At 41.2% G+C, this 19,763-nt stretch overlaps 1 protein-coding gene across 1 annotated transcript in view; it reads right to left on the reverse strand.

Annotated features, from left to right (window-relative positions):
* The window catches only part of foxn2a (forkhead box N2a), a 39,818-nt gene extending 20,255 nt beyond the window's left edge, over positions 1 to 19,563 (reverse strand). The window contains exon 1 of the mRNA XM_031804748.1: positions 19,394 to 19,563. The gene's annotated coding sequence lies outside the window, so the exon portion shown is untranslated. The remainder of the gene's footprint in view (positions 1 to 19,393) is intronic.
* Between the last annotated feature and the right edge of the window lie 200 nt (positions 19,564 to 19,763).

Consider the following 19,763-nt stretch of genomic DNA (forward strand, 5'->3'; position numbering starts at 1 on the left):
ACCGACACAGAGACAGGAGATAGAGAGAGAGACAGACACAGCGACAGAGACAGAGACAGAGACAGAGAGAGAGAGAGGAGAGGAGAGAGAGAGAGAGATGAGAGAGAGAGACACAGACAGAGAGAGAGAGACACAGACACAGAGAGAGAGAGAGACACAGACACAGAGAGAGACACAGGACACAGAGAGAGAGACACAGACACAGAGAGAGAGACACAGACACAGAGAGAGAGACACAGACACAGAGAGAGAGAGAGAGAGAGAGACACAGACAAACAGACAGAGAGAGAGACACAGAGCTGAATTTCAGCTTGGCCCTTTAAGACCCTGACACATTTTTACAGATGCACAATTGAGAGCATCCTGTCGGGCTGTATCACCACCTGGTACGGCAACTGGACCGCTCACAACTGCAGGGCTCTCCAGAGGGTGGTGCGGTCTGCCCAATGCATTACAGGTAAAAAGCAAATAACGAAGTAAGATTCAGACAAGTGAGGACATTTCGCCAGTCACCACAAGGAAAAAGGCTATTTTAGGCATAGGGGTTAGGTCTATAATTGGGGGTTGGGTTGAAGGTTCTAATTAGGGGTTAGGTTGAAGGTTCTAATTAGGGGTTAGGTTGAAGGTTCTAATTAGGGGTTAGGTTGAAGGATATAATTAGGTTTAAAATGAGGGGTTAGGGGATGGAATTCTGAATGGAAATACAGGGTTAGGTCCCCACAAGGATAGTAAAACATGTGCTGTGTGTGAGGGGAGGTAGGTGTGATACCTTCCATCTCTCTCTTAGGGACCATGTGGTTTAGAGTTCAGCCAACTAACACAGATTCGTGGCAGAGGAGAGATGTTGTAGAATCATGTCAAAAAGAGCAGCACTAAGGCAACTATTGAAACAAATTAAAATGCTTGTGCTCTTTTGAGAAGACGGAAAAAAGTATTTCATTTGTGTGGAGAATGTCAGCAATGATTGATTTGAATAGACAAGTATTTTTTTCATAACCAAATAACTATCGTCTCAGCTTTTCTTGAAATTACAATGTAATAACTTGACACCAATGTGTTGCTGTGCATTCTTTGAACATAGGACTAAGAGCATTATGAATTCCGTTTTACTGTACCATACAAAAGCCTTTAAAACCACAGTAGCACTGCCCCAGTGGTCACCCCCCTCCGCCCAAACCCTGATCAATGTCAGCCAAGCCGCTCCATGTTCTGCGTCGTCACACTGCGATCTCCTTTAAACCCAGCCTGTTTATTCAAGCACTCTCTCTCCCACCCTCCCACGGTCACAGTTTAGCATCATTTCAACAGAGCTCGCCAGCTTGTAGTCCTAAAATACAGAAATAAGTTACCTCTGGCTCATTCAGCAATCCTTATGGAAAAAATGAATGGTGAAAAACAGGGTTTTTGGAATAAACACCAAAAATATGGGTCAGGCTTAGGAGATCTTATAGGAGATCTTATAGGAGATCTTATAGGAGATCTTATAGGAGATCTTATAGGAGATCTTATAGGAGATCTTATAGGAGATCTTATAGGAGATCTTATAGGAGATCTTATAGGAGATCTTATACAGGTTGTTCTATGAGATAATGGCAGTCAGTTAAACATGACCTTTATTATGAAAAATGCTTTTCACCAGAAAAGTGCCATTAGCTGATCTCTTAAGCCTGTGTTTACCACAGACCTTATTTCCGGTGTTCATCCAAAAACGCTTTTTCCCATAGGCATTAGTCCAATGAACCATGGCGGAGTTAGAGTCTACAAAAAGACACCATTACTCGCTCTCTCTATGGGGCATGAAGTCCTACACGTCTTCCCCCCTCCGACCCCTCCGAAATCAGACATGCAAAACTACAAACATGCTTAATTAAACACACTCCTAAAGTCTGAACACACAGTAAAGTCACACTCGTCTTAATTAAACCGGATCAGACAGTGACGCTTTCAGAAAAGTGCCCCCCATTGGGATAGGGGCACCAACTGTTGTTTTGTGATTGGGGGCCTAAAGAGTGGAGGGGCACACTTCTGCCTGAAGAGGAGAGAGAGAGTGGTAAATACAGCCACGTTTATTTCATTACTGCACTCTGATGTCATGTAACCAAGACAACGGAAGCGTTGCTCAGGGTGTGTGTGCGGTGGTGGGGGTGTACGGCTACCTCCTCCTGTCTGTCAGGAGATGAAACATTTGTGCAGCTGCAGTCATTAAAAGCAGTCACCTCCAAACAAAGGCCAGATCATATCAGCAGAGACACGAGCTGTGATGGGTTGATAGGGGGCAGCAGCAACAGCCAAGGCGGCTGGTTCAGTTGGAGAAATCAGAGGAGACGCAACTTACTAACCCCACAGGGACAATGCACAGAGAGGACAAGATGAAGGATAGACGGTCATGATGAATATAACTGAATTAAGGCGACGTCAAAAAGAAAGAACCACGGCAAGAAGGCACACGGTTTTTACTCATATTTCACTTCCTTTAAAATCATACAGCCTGGGTTGAATGACAGGAATTCATTGTTTAACTTTCTAATGCAACACCGTTAGCATAGTTAAAAGTGTTGCTCCTGTCAGTCTGTCCATGAAAACCAGACATCGGTGATTTAATGTGATGGTCTTTGTAATCCTCCTCATCTTTCTCTTCCATGGTGCTATCAACATGGGAAAACTAATTATCCAACCAACCACACGAAGGACAACAGCATTTAAAGTCATTGTTAAATCACGCAGACCTTTTCTAGACTGACTAATGTCAGGCAGCAATCAGAGGTCACTGGTACTGTAGTTTTCAAGAAACTCGTCAGTTTTTGTTCCTACAGGCAAATGGCTTTACAATTGGAAAACACCACCTCAATCCCCACACACTTCTCCAGATTGGCCGAGTTGCTGCACACATCGTTAATGTTGGAACACCAAGGGTGTTGACCTTAGCACACTGGAGCCAATAGAAGAATAGGAGTGAGAGAAGTTAGTTTACGGCGTGGTCCTTTATAGCTCAGTTGGTAGAGCATGGCGTTTGTAGCGCCAGGGTGGTGGGTTTGATTCTCAGGACCATCCATTTGTAAAAATGGACGTATGTACGAGTCATTAAAACTAGTTTTTTAACCACTCCACAAATTTCTTGTTAACAAACTGTAGTTTTGGCAAGTCAGTTAGGACATCTACTTTGTGCATGACACAAGTCATTTTCCCAACAATTGTTTACCGACAGATTATTTCACTGTATCACAATTCCAGTGGGTCAGAAGTTTACATACACTAAGTAGACTGTGCCTTTAAACAGCTTGGAAAATTCCAGAAAATGATGTCATGGCTTTAGAAGCTTCTGATAGGCTAATCGACATCATTGGAGTCAATTGGGGGTGTACCTGTGGATGTATTTCAAGACCTACTTTCAAACAGTGCCTCTTTGCTTGACATCATGGGAAAATCAAAAGAAATCAGCCAATATATATTTTTTTTGTAGACCTCCACAAGTCTGGTTCATTCTTGGGAGCAATTTCCAAACGCCTAAAGGTAACGCTTTCATCTGTACAAACAATAGTACACAAGTATAAACACGATGGGACATGTAAACACGATGTCATACCGCTCAGGAAGGACACATGTTCTGTCTCCTAGAGATGAACGCACTTTGGTGCGGAACAGCAGCAAAGGACCGTATGAAGATGCTAGAGGAAACGGGTACAAAAGTATCTATATCCACAGTAAAACGAGTCCTATAATCGACATAACCTGAAAGGCCACTCAGCAAGGAAGAAGCCACTGCTCCAAAGCCGCCATAAAAAAAGCCAGACTACGGTTTGCAACTGCACATGGGGACAAAGATCATACTTTTTGGAGAAATATCCCCTCGTCTGATGAAACAAAAATAAAACTCTTTGGACATAATGACCATAGTTATGTTTGGAGGAAAAAGAGGGATGCTTGCAAGCCGAAGAACACCATCCCAACCGTGAAGCACGGGTGTGGTAGCATCATGTTGTGAGGGTGCTTTGCTGCAGGAGGGACAGGTGCACTTCACAAAATAGGATGGCATCATGAGGGAGGAAAATTATCTGGATATATTGAAGCAACATCTCAAGACATCAGTTACCCAACTTATTGTGGGAAGCTTGTGGAAGGCTACCTGAAACATTTGACCCAAGTTAAACAATTCAAAGGCAATGCTACGAAATATTAATTGAGTGTATGTAAACTTCCGACGTCAACTGTAAGTTAGTTTGGATAAATGGCATATCGTATTATTATATTAATATTAGTTAACCATTCCCGTCTCTTAATAACAGACATGTCAACTTCTGCTAATCCGAATGGCCTCAATTAGACGGCACCAGATAAGAGACAATTCCCTATTCACACCAATACCACAGTTCTGAAGATGTGTATCCTAACCTTTCTTCATTATGGGTTAAAGTCCATCACACTGTGATAAAATGGCACTCTTGTTAAAGGGATACTTCAGGATTTTTACAATGAAACCCTTTATTCAATTCAATGGGGCATTATTGGTATGGGAAATGTGTTTACAAGTTCTTTTTAAATGAATAATCAATAAAGAGTGAAAAGACAAAACATCAACAAGAAAGGTATTTGAATTTGACAGTAAATATTGCACTCAAAAAGGTTTGTACAGTGTTTTAGCAACGTGAATTTGTAGTACGAACAGTAGGGGAAGGAAAATAAACTGATATTGGTGGTATTTACAATGTTTGTACTCCACTGGTTGTCCTTTTCTCATGGCAACAGGTCACAAATCTTGCGGCTGTGAATGCACACTGCGGTATTTCGCCTAACAAATATGGGAGTTTATCAAATGTTTGATTTGCTTTTCAATTCTTTGTGGGTCTCTGTGATCTGTGGGAAATATATCTCTAAAGTAGTCATAAATTTGGCAGGAGTTTAGCAAGTGCAGCTAAGTTTGCACCTCATTTTGTGGGCAGTGGGCACATAGCCTGTCTTCTTCCTATGGCGGCCTCCCTCAATAGCAAGGCTATGCTCACTCAGTCTGTACATAGTGAAGAATTTTCATAAATTTGGGGTCAGTCACATTGGTCAGGTATTCTGTCACTGTGTACTCTCTGTTCAGGGTCAGATAGTATTCCAATTTGCTCTGTTATTCGATTGATTCTTTCCAGTGAGTCAAATAGTTATGTTTTTGCTTCCTTATAATTTGGTTGGTCCAAATGTGTTTCTGTCCTGAGGCTGTGGGGTCTATTTGCATTTGTGAACAGAGCCCCAAAACCAGCTGGCTGAGGGGACACTTCTCTCGGTTCATCTCTCTGTAGCTGAGGGCATTATGGTGGAACGTGTGGGCATCGCTTCCTTAAAGGTGGTTGTAGATTTTAACACATCTTTTCTGGATTTTGATAACTAGTGGGTATAATCCTAATTATGCTCTGCATGGATTGTTTAGGGTTTTGCGTTGTACACCAAGTATATTTTTTCAATTGGGTGTTTGTCCCATTTTGTGAATTATTGGTTGGTGAGTGTACCCCAAACCTTACCACCATAGAATGGATTCTATAAATGATTTAAGTATTTTTAGCCAGATCCTAATTGGGATGTTGAGTTTTATGTTCCTTTTTGATGGCATAAAAGGCCCTTCTTGCCTCGTCTCTTAGATCTTTCACAGCCTTGTGGAAGTTAGCTGTGGCGCTGACGTTTAGGCGGAGGTAGGTATAGTTCTTTGTGTGCTCTAGGGCAACAGTGTCTAGATATAAAATCTATCTGTTGTCTGGCTACTGGACTTTTTTTGGAACACCATTATTTTTGTCTTGCTAAGATTCACTGTCAGGGTCATGTCAGACAGAATCTGTGCAGAAGATCTACGTGCTGCTGTAGGCCCGCCTTGGTTGGGGACAAAAGCAACAGGTCATCTGCAACTAGTTGACATTTGATTTCAGCTTATAGTAGGATGAAGCCGGGTGCTGCAGACTGTTCTAGTGCCCTCTCCAATTCATTGATATGTTGAAGAGCGTGAGGCTCAAGCTGCATCCCTGTCTCACCCCACGGCCCTGAGGAAAGAAATCTGTTCATAGCCAATTTTAGATGAAGACATTGTTTGTGTTCATTGATTTTTTTTTATTATGTTGTCCCCCCCCACTCAACACCGCTTTCCATAAATTTGTATAGCCAACCCTAATGCCAAATTGAGCCAAAAGCTTACTTGAACAAAGCATTGGAAGGCTTTGGTTTTGTTTTATTTGTCTGACAATAAGGGTGTATTTGTGGTCCGTTTGTGCCTTATTTTGGTAAGAAGTCCATTTGACATTTGCTCAGGACATTGTTTTCACTGAGAAAATGTTAAGAGTCTGCTGTTGATACAGCAGAGTATTTTTCCAAAATGGCTGTTGACGCAGATTCCACTGTAATTATTGGGGTCAAATTTATCTCCACTTTTGTGGATTGGGGTGATCGGGCCTTGATTCCAAATATTGGGGAAGATGCCAGAGCTGAGGATGATGTTAAAGAGTTTTAGTATAGCCAATTGGAATTTGTGAGCTGTATTCAGGATACCATCAACACCACCAGCCTTTTTGGGTTGGAGGGATTTATTTTATCCTGTAGTTCATTCAATGTAAATTGGAGAATCCAGTGTGTGCTGATAGTCTTTAATAGATGATTCTAAGATTTTTAGTTTATCATGTATATATGTTTTTGATGTTTGTTCCTGAGCCGAAGGATTTGAGACGTGGTTTATTCATACATCCTCATTTTGGATAGGTAGCTCTTCGTGTTGTTGTTGTTCGTTTACTGTGTTCCAATTTTCCCCACACGGTTAGATTCTTCAATGAGAATTCGCTGTTTTCTGTCATGCTGTTCCTCCTTTTCTCTTAATGTATTTCTGTATTGTTTCACCATAGCGAAGGCTCAAGTTCTGGGTCTCTGTTTTTGGTTGGACATGTTTCTCAATTTTTGTAGGGTTTTACATTCTTCATCAAACCATTTGTCATTATTGTACATTTTAGATTGTCTGCTTGACATTTTTACATTTGACAGGAAGCTGAAAATGGTGTAATATACCGTTTAGGCTTTTCAGGGAAATGTTTCCTCCAGGAACTTGTCGAAAAGGGATTGGATTTGTTTTTTGGTAGGTTTCAACACTACTCTCCTCCCATCTATAGCGTTTCTTAATAGTATGCAGTTTATTTGGCTTTAATACCTAATGATCGAGTATTGCTCTGTTCAAGCAGACTGATTTTGCTGTGATCTGATAGCGATATCAGTGGGCTGACTGAACGCTCAGAGACTCTGGGTTGAGGTGTGTAGTCTACAGTAGAGGTCGACCGATTACGATTTTTCAACGCCGATGCCGATTATTGGAGGACCAAAAAAGCCGATACCGATTAAATCGGCCGATTTTTATTATTTATTTGTAATAATGACAATTACAACAATACTGAAGGAACACTTATTTTAACTTAATATAGTACATCAATAAAATCAATTTAGCCTCAAATAAATAATGAAACATGTTCAATTTGGTTTAAATAATGCAAAAACAAAGTGTTGGAGAAGAAAGTAAAAGTGCAATTATGTGCCATGTAAGAAAGCTAACGTTTAAGTTCCTTGCTCAGAACATGAGAACAAATGAAAGCTGGTGGTTCCTTTTAACAGGAGTCTTCAATATTCCCAGGTAAGAAGTTTTAGGTTGTAGTTATTATAGGTATTATAGGACTATTTCACTCTATACCATTTGTATTTCATATATCTTTGACTATAGGATGTTCTTTATAGGCACTTTAGTATTGCCAGTGTAACAGTATAGTTTCCGTCCCTCTCCTCGCTCCTCCCTGGGCTCGAACCAGGAATACAACGACAACAGCCACCCTCAAAGCAGCGTTACTCATGCAGAGCAAGGGGAACAACCACTAAGTCTCAGAGCGAGTGACGAAACGCTATTAGTGCGCACCCCGCTAACTAGATAGCCATTTCACTTCGGTTAAATCAGCCTCATCTCGGGAGTTGATAGGCTTGAAGTCATAAACAGCGCAATGCTTGACGCACAACGAAGAGCTGCTGGGAAAACGCACAACAGTGCTGTTTGAATGAATGCTTACGAGCCTGCTGCTGCCTACCATCGCTCAGTCAGACTGCTCTATCAAATCATAGACTTAGTTGTAACACAATAACAACACACAGAAATACGAGCCTTAGGTCATTCATATGGTAGAATCCGGAAACTATCATCTCGAAAACAAGACGTTTATTCTTTCAGTGAAATACGGAACCGTTCCGTATTTTATCTAAGGGGCATCCAAGGGCATCCATTAGTCTAAATATTCCTTTTACATTGCACAACCTTCAATGTTATGTCATGTCATAATTACGTAAAATTCTGGCAAATTAGGCAGCCCAAGCTGTTGCATATACACCAACTCTGCATGCAATGAACTCAAGAGAAGTGACACAATTTCACCTGGTTAATATTGCGTGCTAACATGGATTTCTTTTAGCCAAATATGCAGGTTTAAAAATATATACTTATGTGTATTGATTTTAAGAAAGGCAATGTTCATGGTTAGGTACACATTGGAGCAACGATACGCACCGCATCAATTATATGCAACGCAGGACACGCCAGATAAACTAGTAATATCATCAACCATGTGTAGTTAACTGACGTTAGTGATTATGATTGATTGATTTTTATAAGATAAGTTTAATGCTAGCTAGCAACTTACCTTGGCTTACTGCATTTGCGTAACAGGCAGTCTCCTCGTGGAGTGCAATGAGAGGCAGGTGGTTTGACTAGTTAACTGCAAGGTTGCAAGATTGAATCCCCCGAGCTGACAAGGTGAAAATCTATCGTTCTGTCCCTGAACGAGGCAGTTAACCCACCGTTCCTAGGCCGTCAATGACAATAAGAATGTGTTAACTGACTTGCCTAGTTCAATAAAGATTAAATAAAGGTGTAAAAAAAAATATATTTCTACCCCTTTATTTAGATGTCGACCGAAATGCCCGATTTAATTAGGGCTGATTTCAAGTCTTCATAACAATCAGAAATGTGTATTTTTGTATAAATCGGCAAAATCAGTGTCCAAAAATACCGATTTCCGATTGTTATGAAAACTTGACAATCGGCCCTAATTCAAAATCGGGCATTCCGATTAAAAATCGGTCGACATCTAGTCTGCAGTACCCATTGCCAAGGGATGAGCTGTAGGTGTGTACCTACCGTAGGATTCCCCGCAAAGCCTACCATTGGCTACGTACAGACCCAGCATGCGACTGAGCTGAAGGAGTTGTGACCCATTTTTGTGGTATGTGTTTAGGGAAGCATATTTGGGTGGGAATGCCTTCACCTCCAGGTAGGCATTTGTCTCCGTGTTCTGAGAATGTCGGGTTCTTGTCCAGTTCAGGCGTTTAGTTCACCAAACTAGTACGTGTCCCTGGGTATGAAAATTGTTGATCTCCCCCTCCAGACTGGATAAACTATGGGAATTATATGGGGTGGGTGAGAATATAGGTAGCACACAGGAGGCCATTTTTATTTGTTGAGAGAATTTCCTTTAGAGTCTAGCAGCAACCAGTGGATCCATCTCCTTTATATCATGTTTCTAGCAGGATGACAATGTCTGCATTTCTGATTTATTTGGTGAAGTCTGGGTTCCTGCTCTTCGGGTCAAAAGCAGAGGACCCGGGGCCAATACCCTCACTCTTGACAGAGGGATAGTGTGGTCTTATAGCACTGTGCCGTGCCAGGGGATTGTCTGTGTGGAAAATGAAATTGCTTATGTTCCCAGTCTTTTAACAGTCCGCAAATAGTGTCTCTGGATTGTCCCCGAGGAGCTTCTGTTTGTTGTCTTTTCGTGCGGTGTCATTTTTTATTTCTGAGGGGAACTGTACTATGATAGCCTCTACACAGGGGTGTAACGAAGACATGGAGCAGGGGGCTTCAGAGCCCTCTGCATTTGGGATTGGTGAGGTTGTGATTCTCTGTTGCCATTGTTGGGTTCAAGGGCTTTCATACTTCAGGGCTAATTGAAGTTGCAGCTGGGTCTGTTCAGTCCTAGCAAGCTTGGTAGCTCTGTAGCCTTAACTTATCAGTGTTTATAAAGTAAAATATCTAGAGATTGTACCTTTTACGTCTTGGCAATAGAAGCAGCTTCAGACTGAACAATACTCACTCAGGTCCAGGTTGGATGGTATTTTGATGTTTCTGCTGTTTGTTGGTTTACTCGAAAGTTAGCTGGAGTCCTTGGAAGTAAGAATCCTTCCAAGTAATGTTGCCCAAAATCCAGGCTGTAGGTTTGGAGTTTTGATTTAAAATGAAGGTTGTGTTGTAGAGGGTAGTATATTTTATAGTTTATCTAACTAAATCTTTTTGCAGAAACGTTCAGGAGCCCATGACCTCTAGTAGATACCATCGACTTCCAGTCATTTAGCGCCCAGGTATCCATGAGTTCTTCTGACACTGGGGAAGTAGATCAAGGTCCTCATTGCCAAAATCCGGAAGTATCTCTTTAACGTAATAGGGAATGCTTTGTGTGGCCTTAAAAAAGCACACCTAGTAGGGTTTGTAAGACCCTAGAAGGCCTTCATAACACTAATGAATGTGACACTATAAAGATCCTATAAAATTATTTAAATTCCATGTGACAACCCCCTCCTGTGATTGGTTATCAAATGATTAAAAACAAAAAGAGCATGCAATCTAACAGCATTTACTTTGGAAAAACATTGGAAAGCAGACGAATTAGCATATTACTGTGTGAAACATACATTTATGACAAAAGTATCACCTATAGGTAAGGCATGATTAATGTATTAAGTGTTTCACCTACAGTGCCTTCAGAAAGGACTCATACCCATCGACTTATTCCATATTTTGTGTTACAGATTTTTTTTTCTTACCCATCGACACACAATACCACATATATGACAGAGTGAAAAATTGACATTTTTTCCAAATGTATTGAAATGAAATATAATTCACATAATACACACTCCTGAGCCAATACATGTCAGAATCACCCTTGGTAGCAATTACAGTTGTGAGTCTATCTAGGTAAGTCTAAGAGCTTTGCACACCTGGATTGTACAGTCGTGGCCAAAAGTTTTGAGAGTGACACAAATATTAAATTTCCAAAGTTTGCTGCTTCAGGGTCTTTAGATATTTTTGTCAGATATTACTATGGAATACAGAAGTATAATTACAAGCATTTCATAAGTGTCAAAGGCTTTTATTGACAATTACAAGACCTCTGCAATCCGCCCTGGCATGCTGTCAATTAACTTCTGGGCCACATCCTGACCGATGGCAGCCCATTCTTGCATAATCAATGCTTGGCGTTTGTCAGAATTTGTGGGGTTTTGTTTGTCAACCCGCCTCTTGAGGATTGACCACAAGTTCTCAATGGGATTAAGGTCTGGCGAGTTTCCTGGCCATGGACCCAAAATATCAATGTTTTGTTCCCCGATCCACTTAGTTATCCCTTTTGCCTTACGGCAAGGTGCTCCATCATGCTGGAAAAGGCATTGTTCGTCACCAAACTGTTCCTGGATGGTTGGGAGAAGTTGCTCTCGGAGGATGTGTTGGGACCATTCTTTATTCATTGCTGTCTTCTTAGGCAAAATTGTGAGTGAGCCCACTCCCTTGGCTGAGAAGCAACCCCACACATGAATGGTCACAGGATGCTTTACTGTTGGCATGACACAGGACTGATGGTAGCGCTCACCTTGTCTTCACCGGACAAGCTTTTTTCCCCAGATGGCCCAAACAATCGGAAAGGGGATTCATCAGAGAAATTAACTTTACCCCAGTCCTCAGCAGTCCAATCCATGTACCTTTTGCAGAATATCGGTCTGTACCTGATGTTTTTCCTGCAGAGAAGTGGCTTCTCTGTTGCCCTTCTTAACACCAGGCCATCCTCCAAAAGTCTTTGCCTCATTGTGTGTGCAGATGCACTCACACCTGCCTGCTGCCATTCCTGAGCAAGCTCTGTACTGGTGGTGTCCCGATCCAGCAGCTGAATCAACTTTAGGAGATGTTCCTGGCGCTTGCTGGACTTTCTTGGGCGCCCTGAAGCCTTCTTCACAACAATTGAACCGCTCTCCTTGAAGTTCTTGATGATCCGATAAATGGTTGATTTCGGTGCAATCTTACTGGCAGCAATATCCTTGCCTGTGAAGCCCTTTTTGTGCAAAGCAATGATGACGGCACGTGTTTCCTTGCAGGTGACCATGGTTGACAGAGGAAGAACAATGATTCTAAGCACCACCCTCCTCTTGAATCTTCCATGTATGTTATTTGAACTCAATCAGCATGACAGAGGGATCTCAAGCCTTGTCCTCGTCAACACTCACACCTGTGTTAACTTCTCTAGGATAGGGGGCAGCATTCAGAATTTGCTATCCTCAGATAATAGCATTGGTTGCTTTCGCCGAAAAAGCCTTTTTGAAATCTGACATGTTGGCTGGATTCACAACAAGTGTAGCTTTAATTTGGTATCTTGCATGTGTGATTTCATGACAGTTTGATTTTTATAGTAATTTATTTGAAGTGAAAATATGTTTTACAAATTAATAAAAAATTAAAAGCTGTGGGCCTCCCGGGGTGGTGCATCGCAGTGCTGGCTGTGCCACCAGAGATTTTGGGTTCGCGCCCAGGCTCTGTCGCAGCCGGCCGCAACCGGGAGGTCCGTGGGGCGTCGCACAATTGGCCTAGCATCGTCCGGGTTAGGGAGGGTTTGGCTGGAAGGGATATCCTTGTCTCATTGCGCACTAGCGACTCCTGTGGCTGGCCAGGTGCACAGTGTTTCCTCCGACACATTGGTGCGGCTGGCTTCCGGGTTGGATGTGCGCTGTGTTAAGAAGCAGTGCGGCTTGGTTGGGTTGTGTTTCGGAAGACGCTTGGCTTTCAACCTTCGTCTCTCCCGAGCCTGTACGGGAGTTGTAGCGATGAGACAAGATAGTAACTACTAACAATTGGATACCACGAAATTGGGGAGAATTTTGTTTTTTTAAATAAATACATTTAAAATGAAAAGCTATAATGTTTTGAGTCAGTATTTAATAACCCCTTTGTTATAGCAAGCCTTAGCTTAACAAATGTAGCTTAACAAGTCACATAAGTGTTAAACATGATATTTGAATGACTACCTCTTCTCTGTACCCCACACATAAAATTCTGTAAGGTCACTTAGTCGAGCAGTGAATTTCAAACACAGATTCAATCACAAAGACCAGGGATATTTTCCAATACCTCAAAGAAGGGGACCTATTGGTAGATCGTAAAACAAAATATTAAAAAAGAAGACCTTGAATATCCTTTTGAGTATGGTGAATCAATATAAAATTTGGATGTGGTATCAATACACCTAGTCACTACAAAGATACAGGTGTCCTGCCTAACTCAGTTGCAGGAGAAGAAGGAAACTGCTCAGGGATTTCCCCATGAGGCCAATGGGAATTTTGAAACAGTTACAGAATATAATGGCTGTGATAGGAGAAAACTGAGGATGGATCAACATTGTAGTTACTCCACAATACTAACCTAATTGACAGAGTTAAAAGGAGGAAGCCTGTACAGAATAAAAAAATATTCCAAAACATGCATCCTGTTTGCAATAAGGCACTAAAGCAAAACTGCTAAAATATTTGCCTAGGAAATTAACTTCATGTCCTGAATTCAAAGCGCTTTGTTTGTGGCAAATCCAACACATCACCGAGTACCACTCCTCCTATTTTCAGGTGGCTGCTTCATGTTATGGGTAAGCTTGTAATCATTAAGGACTCTGGAGTTTTTCCCCAGTATAAAAAATAAACGTAATGAAGCTAAGCACAGGCACAATCCTAGAGGAAAACCTGGTTTAGTCTGCTTTCCACCAGACACTGGGAGATTAATTCACCTTTCAGAAGGACAAAAACCTAAAACACAAAGCCAAATCTACATTTGAAGTTGAAGCAACATTGAAGTGGCTTACTAAGACAGGGAATGTTTGAGTGGTCGAGTTACAGTCTTTACTTAAATCTAACTGAAAATCTATGTCAAGACCTGAAATTAATTGTCTAGCAAGAATTAACAACCAATTAGACAGAGCTTGAAGAATTTTGAAAATAATAAAAATGGGCAAATGTTACACAATCCAGGTGTTGAGAGCACTTAAGAGACTTACCCAGAAAGACTCACAGCTGTAATTGCTGCCAAAGGTGCTTCTACAAAGTATTGGGTGTGTAATGTAAGAGATATTTCTACATTTTATTTTCAATAAACTTGCAAACATTTCTAGAAACATGTTTTCAGTTTGTCATTATGGGGTAGTGTGTGCAGATGGGTGAGGGAAAAAACTAATAAAATGTTTCATTCAGGTTGTAGCACAAAATGTGGATTACGTCAAAGGGTATGAACACTTTCTGAAGACACTGCATATTTGGCCTTGTGTTATTGTCCTGCTGAAACGTAAATTTGTCTCCCAGTGTCTGTCGGAAAGCAGACAACCAGGTTTCCTCTAGGACTTTGCCTGTGCTTAGCTCTAATCCACTATTTGATCCTAAAAATAAAATTTAAAATAAATAAATACTCCCTAGTCCTTGCCAACGACAAGCATACCCATAACATAATGCAGCCACCACCATGCTTGAAAATATGATGAGTTGTAATAATTGATGTGTTGAATTTGGTGCTTTGTATTCAGGACATAAGGTTAATTTCTTTGCCACATTTTCTGCAGTTTTACTTTAGTGCCTTACAGGATGCATGTTCTGGAATATTTTTATTCTGTACAGCTTCCTTCTTTTCACTCTTTCATTTAGATTATTGTGGAGTAACTTCACTGAAAAAGAATATAAACACAACATGTCCCATGCTTCAGAGCTAAAAAAACAAATCCCTGAAATGTTCCATACACACAAGCACATAATTTTATTTTGCTCACATTTTCTGCACAAGTGTTTAAATCCCTGTTAGTGCGCATTTTTTGCCAAGATAATCCATCTACACAACAACTGTTGCATATGAATAAGCAGATTAAACAGTATGATCATTACACAGGTGCACCTTGTGCTGGGGACCATAAAAGGCCACACAACAATGCCACAGATGTCTCAAGTTGAGGGAGCGTGTAATTGGCATGATGACTGCAGGAATGTCCACAAGAGCTGTTGCCAGAGAATGTAATGTTCATTTCTCAACCATAAGCTCCAACATTGTTTTAGAGAATTTGGCAGTACTTACAACTGGCCACAAAACTGCAGACCACGTGTAATCATGCCAGCACGGACCTCCACATCCGGCTTCTTTACCTGCTGGATCATCTGTGGGGTGATGAGTATTGCTGCCTGTAAGAAAGCACTTTTATGGGGTAAAACTTATTCTGATTGGACCTCTGTCCAGTCATGTGAAATCCATAGATTAGGGCCTAATTAATTCATTTTAATTGACTGACTTCCTTTTATGAACTGTAACTCAGTAAAATCTTTGAAATTGTTGCGTTTGTATTTTTGTTTAGTATACAATGTTGATCCATCCTCAGTTTTCTCCTATCATAGCCATTAAACTCTGTTTTACACCATTGGCCTCGGGGTGAAATCCCTGAGCAGTTTTCTTCCTCTCCAGCAACTGAGTTAAGGACACCGATATCTTTCTAGTGACTGGTTGTATTGACACACCATCCAAAGCATAATTAATAACATCACTATGCTCAAAGGGATATTCAATGTCTGCTTTTTTTTTACCCATCTACCAATAGGAGTCCTTTTTTTTAGGCATTGGAAAACCTCCCAGGTCTTTGTGGTTGAACGTGTTTGAAATTCACTGCTCGACTGAGGGACCTTACAGATAATTGTATGTGTGGGTTACAGAGATGAGGTAGTGATTCAAAAATCATGTTGAACACTATTATTGCACACAGTTCATGCAATTTATGCGACTTGTTTAAAAAAAAATATATTTAACATATTTAGGCTTGCCATAACAAAGGGGTTAAATACGTATTGACTGAGCTTTTCGTTAATTAGTAAACATTTCTAAAAACACAATTCCACTTTGACATTTTGGGGTTGTGTGTGTAGGCCAGTGACACAAAATCTCAATCTAATCCAATTTAAATTCAGGCTGTCAAGGGGTGTGAATACTTTCTGAAGGCACTGAATAGCCTCCTACATGTTTCAGAAACATGTGTTTCATTCCCTTTGTCTCCAGAGTGAGATGTATAATGTCAGTCAGTCTGGTACACTTTAACATGTCCCAGAGGACAAGGACAGAATATTCACTAAGATTGAACCAGCTGCTCTTTCTATTCCACTTCTTGATTAAATGGCATGGCTCCTTTCACTCTGTGGAATAGGCTGTGTCTGTGTGTGTGTGTCTCTCAACTAGTGTCGAGAGCAAATAAATAAATAAAAACAGGGAGGAAATGTAGATTCCAGAATCTCATGCCCGCAATCTAAATAACCTTATTATGACCGACGCACAGCACCCCCCGCCCACACACACACACACACACACACTTGTGACAATCGTGCAGCTCCATGTGCCTGTGCTGCACTGAGCGAAGAGAGATAGCCATTCCATAGCGAGGTTAGCAGCGGGGTTAGCAGCAGCGTTATTAGGGTTATGGGCAGGGCATATTTATAGTCATGAATGCCATGAAAGAGAGCAGGTCTTAGGCTATTTCAGGCAGCTAAACTACTTACCCGTCTGACTGCAGCCCTCCTCTGCAACTATACATACTTGTACACCAAATGACAATGGTATAAAAAACATATTTACAAAAACACACAGGGTATTAAAAGAGCAAAAAAAACAGCAGATGGTTCCAAGAAAACCAATCATGATGTACACTGTGTTCACACACACACACTACACAAACACACTATTGGCATGAATTCCTGGCAGTAAACAAATGACAGGTTGATCACTTCTGTTCCTCTCCTTGTATCTCAGGCCTGCTTTGTTTTACTGTTTATCTGAGGCACATTAGTCAGCAAACTGTTTGTCAAAAAAAAGGAACATTGCCCCTCTCCACCCTCATGTCAAACACATACACCACATACAAACCGTTGCCTGCATAACAAGACAACTACAGTAGGCAACACTTTTCAATCCAAATAATTGATTTAGGATATTTTTTTATTTTTACAATCAGAAATCCCAAATGTATAACTTTTGTAAGATAAGAGAAAAGGGGTAACATGGTCACACAGACACACGAGAGGGGAAACTATCATTGTATTTTATCACACTAACTGACATACCTCTTTAGAGAAAAATAATGAATTGGCTGATAACAGTCACTCACTGTTTGGAGATAGCTAGTAATTTGTATCTGGGACAATCCATTACATCATGAACAGCGTAGCAACCTAGCTGTAGCAGCCTAGCTGTAACCTCTGGTACCAATTTCAATGTCCAAAATCACAGGTGCGGTTCTTTAGTTAAATAAGCAATAAACATCCCATAATGGTTAGGGTCATGTCTAAAAATGCCCAGTTGCCCATTATTAGCCTAGTGGTTAAGAGCATTGGCCAAGTAACTGAAAGGTCGCCGGTTTGAATCCCTGAGCCAACTAGGTGACGAATCTGTTGAATGTGCCCTTGAACAAGGCACTTAACCCAAATTGCTCCTGTAAGTCGCTCTGGATAAGAGCGTCTGTTAAATGACTAAAAATTTCTACGTAAATTATTTTGTCTAGAAGAGATCTCAGTGACTTTGAAAGAGGGGTCTCAAATGAGCATGGGGTTTAAAGGGTGTGCATGTCTCAGTCAGCAGATCTTAACCCAATTGAAAACTTATGGGGAATTCTGGAGCGGCACCTCAGACAGCGTTTTCATCCACCATCAACACACCAAATTATGGAACTTCTCATGGAGGAATGGTGTTGCAGCCCTCCAATTATGCTCCAGCTACACCAAAGGCAACTTGACACTAAACTCATTGCATGTCCAGTGATGTGCTGACATGCTCCAATATGTGAATAAGCCTTTCGGAGTTGCTGTTGTGACTTCTATAACAGCGAGCTGTGTCGCTGTCCAATAATGCATTATGACAAAGGCCACGCTCCTGCCTCACTAGCGCCTTACATGCGCGTGGATGGGTTTGGAACTGTGTGTGGGACATTTCAACTGACAAAATTGCAACACCGCGACAATCTGGGCATGTGAGTGTTTTTGAGGAATTGACTCAACGTCCATCCAGACATATTGCATTGCGTACAGGCCAACTCATGGGACAGAGGAGCTTTAGCGGAAGAACAGAAATGTTAGCAAGCTGCTAGCAAGCTAGATTTTGCTTGCTCAGCTCTTCGATAACCCCTGGAACACTTTCCACTGGCAATGTCACTAAACGAGGAATCAATAACAGTAAAATAACTAAATGACTGATATCATTTCCAAGAAATATATCACAGAGGACACACGGCAAATGGGCTACATAATCACAAACACGTTAACCTCCCCCCTTGCTACTTTCGCCCAATAAAGTTGCCTTACATTTACACACACACACACACACACACACACACACACCACACCACACCAGATGTGTGTATATATATATATATATATATATATATATATATTATTTTTTTTTTAACAATAGAAATAAATATATAGAGTCCTTGTATGGACGGCTCACCGAAAAACGTTTAAATTTTGATTCAAGATGACTTATATCAAACTGTTAAAATGGTCCACAATCCAAATGACACGACCTCGGTGCTCAATATGAAATAAGTTCAAGCAGCTATCGATATGGTGTCTGACAGAAATAGTCGAACTCACTGCCAGACTCGTGACATGGCAATCGAATGTCAACTAAAACGGGCAGCAAGCCAACACCTTACAGAATCTAGAACGATACATTTTCATCGTATGACTGCATGCGCAAACGAGCCATTTGTTATCTGACCAAATCAAATTGGTGGAAAAGCGGCGAAGCTATCCAAGCTGGATACAAAATATCCATCGTCGGTACACATTGTTGCAATTGATATTTAAGTTAAGTGTTTCATGCAAGTTCAAATGAAAATGAAAACACATTGGACGGTCAAATTACTCGTTGTTGGCTAACTACTTACTACTCGACCGTAAAATAAGTTACATCTAGCCAACTCGATAGCTAAAGAGCCACATGGAAGACAAGAGACGCCAAAAACAACGTATTGGCACAACTGGAAAAAATTCAACAAAGTCTAAAGAATTGAAAAGTTTCGATATAGTATTGTCTCTATTATAGCTTACCATTCCATAACGCAACGCTAGAACTCAGAGAACAAATGGGGGAAGTACAGTACATGTTGTTCGCTATTGAACTGCCATGCTGGCTGCTCGAGCTATCAGTCACTTCTCCCATTTATTTTGCGCTACCTTTCACCGTTCACGAAAAACACATTAAAGCATTCCGTAATATCACACCATTAAATAAATTAAAGACGCCTTTTCAAGTACTTACATTCATGCAAGCGTTGCCTGCAAAGTAGCAGTATGGCAGGAATTGTGTGTTCAGATGTCTGTCTCAGTGTCAGAGATCACATCGGCAGCTGCTTCCTCCATCCACGCAACGCGCAGATCACGCCGCACAGCAACGCTACGGAACCCCTCGCCGTCGCCAAGGCAACAAACCCACTTCAACCAATCATAACCCCTCCCATTCCATATCCCCTGGCAACTGCCGCAGCGCAGAAGCACATGGTTATTCTGTGGCGCTGCGGACGCCGACGCCACTCCATTTTCTTTTTTACTTTTTTTCTTATGAGTTCATTGTGTAGCCTACATAGAATATGGCATATTGTAAACTTAATTAAAATACAGTAAAAAACGCA

The sequence above is a fragment of the Oncorhynchus kisutch genome, linkage group LG25 (assembly GCF_002021735.2).
Source record: "Oncorhynchus kisutch isolate 150728-3 linkage group LG25, Okis_V2, whole genome shotgun sequence".
NCBI lineage: Eukaryota > Metazoa > Chordata > Actinopteri > Salmoniformes > Salmonidae > Oncorhynchus > Oncorhynchus kisutch.